Below are 9174 nucleotides of genomic sequence, written 5' to 3' on the forward strand. Positions count from 1 at the left end.
ATACACATACATATATATATATATATATATATATATATACTGTATATATATAGAGAGAGAGAGAGAGAGAACAAATTTACATATAAAAATTTAAAGCAATATTCATGGTTGAATTCAAGCAAATATGGACAATTTATGTAGAGAATTTGATGCTTGATCATGCAAAACTCACACTAGTTTGAGAAAAGTATTCTCCGTAGATTCATAAAATTAAGGTTGAACCACTGATGTCTCATGGACTATTTTAATGATGTCCTTACTACCTTTCTGGGCCTTGAACATGTCAGTTGCGTTGCTGTCTATGCAGGGTCAGAAAGAGCTCGGATTTCATCAAAAATATCTTAATTTGTGTTCTGAAGATGAACGAAGGTCTTTACGGGTTTGGAACGACACGAGGGTGAGTAATTAATGACAGAACTTTCATTTTTGGGTGAAGTAATCCTTTAAGGCATCATATCAACCTCGCAAGAACATAGTTAAAATAAGTTCATCCAGTTGGAGGAAGTCTAAAGTCCACGCATCGTGAAGCACCTTTATTTTTAAGAGTGTAGGGTGAGTAAAACTCACTTTAAGGGTAAATGTACGGAATAAAATGTACGGTTAAAAACCAGCAGCTGTGGTTGCCGGAAATCTACCGTAAAAAATACGGTCGAAATGTTCTTCTGTTTACGGTATATTTAAAAGTGAACTGTAAAATTTACGGTTAAAAACTGGCAGCTATGGTTGCCAGAAAAAAAGTACATGAGTAAAAGAAATTGTGAATTTAACAAGAACACCCAGAAGTGGTATGAAAAGCAAATACACTTTTTATTTTAATGCCACAAACAAATGCTAAATACATGCTTTGGACAACCATATTCTTCTCCTTAAAACAGCAGTAAAACTACATGTTGGCTTCAATTTGCAGAGCAAACATTTTGAATGATTACAATCTTACCAGAAAGCAACACATTCAATAACCTGAACAAGACCACACACCATTCTATTAACAGAATGGATTAATCATGAACCAAATGCCTGGAAAGCATAAACATACAGCTTTTTACAATCTCAGATGCACAAAACAAAACTTCCTGTAGGAAAACTTAAATGTAGAAATGTTTTACTCTATTCAAGATGTACTAAACCTGCTTTCTTCATCAGATCATCTTAATCAACCTTAAATCTTCAACCTTAACCTTCCTAAAAAAAATCTTTTTTGTTCTGATGTATATCCTGGATGGCCGATGGGTAAGTAAATCATCAGTTATGTAAATATAAGTGAACTACTCTTAACACACTCTAGAAATTCCTTTTTCAAACAGAAGGTCAAACAAGGAATTCTAAGAAAAATGTTTTTTTTGTAGAGATTATTTAAATATCTAAATATGAATGAAAAGGTGACATTTTATTTTAGGTACACAATGTTTTGTTGGCTGCTCAAATCATTACTGGTATAGTACCATACGTACAAACCAGTATTTAGGCAAAAAAAAAAATAAACTTGGAAAAAAAAAAAAGGGCTTTCTAAGAGTACAGCACTCACATTTTAAGTCATTTTCGACATTCAAAGTTCAATCATCTTCCAGTGTAAATCCAGATAACTCCAATTTGAAAAGCATTATCAGTGCCAACGTAATCTTCAGACATCAGTCAAAAAAGGTTTTGTCCAACCTTAATCTGCTCTCCATTCGTGATCAGCAAGGTCTGCTATGAGTGTAAGGACTCGGGGGTTCACTGGGAGCAGTTTTTTGTTTTTCCTCGATTCAACTTTGGTGCCCTTCTCTGGGTTTATGCTGAAGAAGCACCTGAAAAAGAGAATGAAATGACTGAATTTGTTGCTCACAAATATAGACTGATTAAAGGGTTACTTCACCAAAAAACAAATTTTGTCATCATTTACTCCCCCTCAAGTTGTTCCAAACCTGTACGAGTTTCCTTCTTCAGTTAAAACATAAGACATTTCGAAGAATGTGGGTAACCAAACAGTTACTGGAGCCCATTGACTTCCATAGTATGAGCAAAACAATTACTATGGAAGTCAATGTGGACTAGAAACTGCCTGGTTACTGATATTTTTCAAATTATATTATGTTTAGCAGAAGACATTCATACGGGTTTGGAACCACTTCAGGGTGAGTAAATGATAGAATTTTTTATTTTTGAATTTAACTACACCTTTAACCACAACAAAAAGTTTTTGTAGAGAGTATTAATGTAAATAAAGTCATTTATTATTCAATTTTTATGGAAATCAGCATTACAACATCCTTGAAAATATATCATTTGTGATCCGCAGGAGTCAGAATGGATGTAGAATGTCATTATTTTCTCACCATGTAGTAAATGTTTCATTTTTGGTTGAACATTTCTGTAACACTTTACAATAAGCCATCATTTTGTTAACATTAGTTAACAACTTCAGTGAAAAGGTTAGTTCACCCAAAAATGAAAAGTAGTCAATTATGCTCTTTTGCAGCAAAAAAAAATAAAAATAAAAAATTCAATCACAACACTTCATAAATTAAGGTTCATCCACTGGAGTGACATGGTTTACTTTAACGATGTCTTTACTATCTTTCCAGACCTTGAAAGTGCTAGTTGCATAGGCTATCAATGGAGGGACAGAAATCTCTCAGATTTCATTAAAAAGATCTTCACTTGTGTTCTGAAGAGTGAAGGCTTGGAATGACACGAGGGTGAGTAATTACAGGAGTAGTTCACTTCTAGAATAAAAATGCACTCACCCCCATGCCATCCAAAAAAGCTGTATTCAAATAACTAAAACAATTATTGAACTTTAACTTCACAGAATGAGTTTATTTGCGCTCACCAGACAGACTTCGTGACGGGGAAAAATTATAATTTCAGAGAAAAACCGCCAGTTGAAAAGGCAAAAGGCGCCGGCGCATGTGATGCAACGTCTTGAGCGCTGATTGGACAAGTCAAAAGGCATTAAGGCAATAACTTTAAAACACAAAATGCTTGTTAAAAATATGGTTTCTTTATATTATGCAGCGTAATGGCACATATTGGACAACCGAAAAGCCAGAAAGAAAAAAAATTAAGACTGAGCTTCCAAACAATTAAAAAACAGAAGGGGAAAAAAGTCCTGACAGCATATCTGTAGTAAGCAGTGATGTACTATTTAGTGTTTTTGTGTACTTTACTGTTGTTTTAAGGGTTTTGTGGTAAAATAATGCAGTTTTTACAAAGCAATAATGCAAAAGTATCAAATTTTCAAACAGTATATTTACAATAACAGTATTTAACTGTTATTTATACGGTAATTTCATGTTTTATAATTTAGTTTTTTACCGTCGCTACTTTACAGTTTTTCACCGTTAAAACTACGGACATTTTTTACAGTGTATGGCTTCCACTGTAAGTCCATAACTGCATATATGTTGCCACAAGAAAAAAAATGCAGTAGATTTATTTTTGAAATGAGAGACGTGTGCGTAAAAGCAGAGGAAGAGAGGAACTGCTCTCGGTCTAATTGTATGTGACAGGGCGGCTGGCATGCAGGATTCAGCCACACATTGCTGCAGCTACAGCAAGCTGAGACAGACAGAGAGCTGCGCTACATATTCTACCTCATGTTAAAACCCAACAGCTTGGTTTGTGACATTTTGCTCCCCTGGAGGACCAAACATGGTAAAATTAGTTCCAAAGATCACCTTTTTCGCTCTCTCTGATATTTAAAGCCAATATGAAACGGATTTTACTTTCATATTAACGAGAAAGAAGATATTCAACAAGAAGAAAGTGCGTGGGATTTGGTTTTATCCATCAGGAGAAGACTGAATTGTGAAGAGTGATCTTTATAAGACAGGAGATTGAAGGGGCGGGGCTGAAAAATAAGAGGGCTTTGTGATGTCATCGGAAAAGGAAAGTCGGAAAGAATACAAAGATGTTTCGGAATAATCTTCACAGATGAATTGTTTGTTTAAAAAACAAAACAAAACATAAAATAAAAATAAAAATAAAAATAAAATAAAATAAAATAAAATAAAACAAAACAAAACAAAAAACCATAGGGTCATTAAATGGTTTTTATGTTTTAGAAAGAAGTCTCTTATGTTCACCAAGACTGTTTATTTGATCAAAAACACAGTAAAACAGTAATATTGTGAAATATTATTATACCTTTAAAAAATAACTTTTCTATTCTAATATATTTGAAAATGTTACTAAATTTTCAGTATCATTACTCCACTCTTCAGTGTCACACGATTCTTCAGAAATCATTTTAATATGCTGATTTGCTTTTGAAAACATTGAAAACAGTTGTGATGCCCAATATATTAATAAGTTGCCTAATATATAAATGCAATTAAATGGCATAAAAAAACAGGAAATCCATGTTGAGTTTCCCCTGCCAGTGATGTAATGGGGTCATTCATTTTGGTAAACAAAACAGTAGGAGGAGACCTGAGTTGGCCTGCTGATGTTTACAGAGAACAAACATATTCTCTCTTGCTCGAACACACACACAAAAACAGCTTGTACCAAATAACCCAATAACACTAACCCAATACCAAAACCAACAAACTAAAATTATCCATTCTGTGTTGATGACATTTATGAAATCCAGTGCAACTAGCCATATGCTACTAATACAACAATACTTATAAATGCACAATATGTACAAATTTAATAGGATTATAAATATAAATAAATATTGATTGTCTGATTCTAAGAACTAGAAGTGGAGATGGCCAATGGCTGTGTGTGTGTGTGTGTGTGTGTCCAAGAGCAATGGGGATCTCGTACGGCATTCTGCAAAATTCCCCCGAGCCTGTCTGCAGAGCTGAACGTCTGATTGAGTCGTGTTACACTAATCTATCCTGACAACACGCAAGCAGTTGCCATGTACCCCTCCCAGCCCCTAATGCACTTTTTTTTTGTGTGTGAGAGAACGAGAGAAGCCCATACACCCCTCCATTCACTTCAGAGAGGATGACGTAGTGTGTGTGCGATTGCGTGTGTGTGTGTGGCAGAATACCTCAGGGTTTATGTGGGGGCTGATTTGTAAAGGAAAGAAAACCAATAGTTGGTCTATAGATGTCCTCTGCAGTAATGCTACTTTTCATATCCTGTAAAATATAAAAGCATGTCATAATGTTAAAAATAAACATAACGTATTTATTTCTTATACATGTGATTGGATTAAATATGCACAGGATAATTGGAACTATAAAACTTTTAACACCTTTACTTACTTTTGTAGCCATATGGACACAGCATAAGCAGTTTTATTTTATTTTATTTTGATTGATATTATTTTCAATTATTTAAATTAATTTTATTTATTTATTTTTATTCACACAATATTTTGAAGTACAAATGAGGAAAAATAATGCTTGTATTTATTTATTTAAAGTAAAATGGTAACACATTTTTATGTGAAGCGTGATTTGTAAAAGAAAGAAAACCAGTAGTTGGTCCATAGATGTCCTCTGAGGTAAGGCTAATTTTATGTCATATAAAATATAAGTACATGTCAAAATGATAAATAAACATAACAGTTGCATGTGTGTATTATACATTATACATACACTTTAGCTGTGTAAATAGACACAACATAACTACTAAATTGAATTTGATTAATTTAATGCACGTTATTTTCAGTTATTTAAAATTAATTTATATGTAATTGTTTACTTAAGATTTTATTTTAAGTACAAATGAGGAAAAATTATACTTGTATTTGATTAAAATGGAAACAATTTTATACTGTGAAATGAAAAGGTTGTAATACTTAAATAGAAATGCCCACAATTGGAAAAAGCTAGAACAGAAGCAGTTTGTATTAAACTTTTTCCATAGTTATTCCTGCACTATATTGTCAGGCCTGGTCTAATCCCGTCCCGCTCCAGATGGGGTTGAGGCCAGGAGAGAGGACTGTCACCCTGCAGGTGGGTGTGGAGAGCAGCTGGGGGATCACTCCCCTTACGCCTCACCTTCTCCTCCTCCCCGTCTCCCCAAAATCCTGTTTTTAACACATGACCGGATGCCCTGAATTATTCAACCTTTTCAATATTTCACATGGTCTCCTTTTCCATGTTTGTTGCCCTGGCCTTATGCAATTTTCATGGAAAAAAAAAAATGTTTTTGTCCTACTTTAAATCACAGGCGAGACCGAGCAAAGGTTTGGCATCACTGGTGTGAAGAATGTTTTGTATATAGACTGAAAAGAGTTTGTGATAAAGACGTGGAGAGCTTCTCATGAAATTAGATCGGCAGGCTCAAAAAAGAAATTAATACATAAAACTTATTGTTTCTCTCATATATTTTCTAAATCACTCTGTAAAATACATTGCAGAAGTTTGTAATAATTACCATTTCAATTTTATCTCATGCTCACAAAGACTGCATTTATTTGATCAACAATACAAAATATGACATTTATGAAATTGAAAAAAAAAAATGCAATAATACATTGTTTTATTACAATTTAAAATAACTATTATTATAGTAATAAAATGATACATGATCCTTCAGAAATCATTATAATATGCGTACTTAGTGCTCAATTATTAATAAAGGTTATTATTTTTATCAATGCTGAAAAAAACGCTAACAATTTGTGCAAACAAACAAACCTTTTCTTTCAAAAACATTTAATCTGAAATATTCCAAAATTTTGACCAGCAGTAAAAATTTATCGATCTATCGATGTTAGGGTTAGATCATCTCTCTCTCTCTCTCTCTCTCTATCTATCTATCTATCTATCTATCTATCCACACACACACACATACATATATATATACACACACACACACACACACACACACACATATATATATATATATATATATACTGTATGTAGGCCAAACGATTTCCAACATAGCTTTTTCACATCTCACATCATATCAGTCTGTGGTATCATTCTTCTCGTATACAATACTTAAACTAAAACAAATATTTTTGTGTACACTGATTATTTGGAACACAATCATATAATAAGTGGCAAGCACTCTTAAAAATACAGGTTCTTTATTGGCATTGATGGTTCCATAAAGAGCCTTTAAATCCATAGAACATTTCCATTTCAGAAAAAAAAGTTCTTTATAGTGGAAAAGGCTTCTTTAGTTAATTAAAATATTCTTCAGACTAAGAAAACGATGGTTATTTTAAGAAGTGTTCAGTGAATGGTTCTTTGGGGAACCCAGAATGGTTCATTTATGACATCACTGCGAACACCTTCTCTTGAACACTTAATTTTTAAGATTAAGATTGTATTGTGCAGTCACAAATAAGCCCTGTTGATGCCAATTATACTTTTCATAACTAAGCTCAGAATGGGCGATGCCAGCAACATCAACATTACTATGCTAACCAGACAACTACATTGAGCCATTCTGCATACCGTTTGGCATGGAGTGCTTTGAGACTGGGAGTCGAGGAAAGCGAACTCTCGAGGTTGGGCGTGTTGGCTGGTGACCAGCGGGCTCAAGCCGCCCCATTCTCCCACTGTTTCCTTCAGAATCCTGGCTGCCGCTATTTGCCAACCCCCCTGACCTTCCATACGGCCCCAGCCCAGGACACCGCGACTGCCCTGCCATGTGGTTGGCTGTACTCTCCTCTCTCGCAGGACCCTTTTCATCCAGAATGGGGTGGGGGGTGTCAAATTTTCTGTAAACACACACACACACACACACACACACACACACACACAAACACACACACACACACACAGAAATACAGTTGAAAATACAAGCAAAGATGTAGATGTAGACTCAGAAACACAGCCTGACACACATGCAGCACCTCATGAGCGAGTTATTATTAAACTTTCAGGTCAATTGTGTGGTAGAGACTCAACTCGAGGCTTTCAGCAGCATAGAGCTGATGAAACATTCATGCTCCGAGAGCCATGTTTTTTTCTTTTCTTTTTTTTTTGTCCATTTCATTATACGTCATCTTAGTTAGGTCAAGTCAAGATCTTCTAATTTAGTAGTACCTCTTACAGTTAATCAGCCTGACATATGAAATTACATAAACAGAGCTCCAGAACTACTAGATTGTGAGTTTGCAAAATGAACAGCAGAGAATAGCCCTCCAAAAACACTTTTTAAGTTTATATAACCATTTCATGCAGGATGTAACAGGCTTTTAATTAAACATTATTCAAAGTTTGAGAAAATGCAATAACAAAATGAGCGTCTGCTTAAAATGCTTTCAAAACCACTTCAGAACAACATGGACGTTTCGTAAAATGAACCATTTGAAACCGAATTACAGCAAGATTTATGTCAAAATGGCGCAGTGCACTGTGTGGACAAAAACAGGCATCTGGTGGGGGCCGCTGTCCCGGGTCCTCAGAGTGTGGCCGGTATAGGGGTTGCCCCTGCCTTCTGCCTATAGAACAAATGTGCCCAAGTTTGGACCCAGGGTTGCCCACAGTCTGCTTGCACCAGCAGCCAAGACTTCCATATGCCCACCCAGCTGACACCGTCCCCAGCACGCTGTGACCCCAATGTACAGTAAGGCAGACCAACACCAGAATGTACACAGGGCCAGAGCATTAGGATACATACATAGACACTCATGCACCAGTGTTGAGAAAACTACAGGAGTTGGAGGTTGCCAAGTAAACAATTTCAAGTAGGGAAACTATAGCCAAGCTACTATTTAAAAATAGTAGATTTAAGCAAACATCACTGAAGCTACTAGTGTAATGAACAGTAGAAATAATTAAAATGATTACATTTATTAATATTAAATATTTCCTTTTAAATATATACTTTAAATATTTTGCTACAAAAAAAAATAAAATGCAACGCAGAGACTTGAATATGTGAATTACTTTCTGAATCTGTTCCTGTACAAATTCAAACAAATTAATTTGAAAAGCTTTTTTTTTGTTTGTTTATTTAAAAAACATTTTTAATGTTTTTTGTTTGTTTGTTTGTTTTTTAGGGCCTCTTTACACTTGGTATTTAAATACGTCTTGGGTTACTGTGATGATAAAACACAAACAAAATATAAAAATAAAAAATAAAAATAAAATAAACCAATCAATCATGTTTTTTCGAAATTATGCCCGAATCTCAAAATGCTTTAGACTCTGTTGACATTTATATTTAACCCAGTGTTATTTCAGTATCATTGTGATGCTATTATACTTAATTTTTTTTTTTATTGATATTTTAAATTTTTTTTTTTTCGTTTGTATTCCTATTTTA

Source organism: Sinocyclocheilus anshuiensis, unplaced genomic scaffold, assembly GCF_001515605.1.
Source record: "Sinocyclocheilus anshuiensis isolate Anshui unplaced genomic scaffold, SAMN03320099.WGS_v1.1 scaffold1102, whole genome shotgun sequence".
NCBI lineage: Eukaryota > Metazoa > Chordata > Actinopteri > Cypriniformes > Cyprinidae > Sinocyclocheilus > Sinocyclocheilus anshuiensis.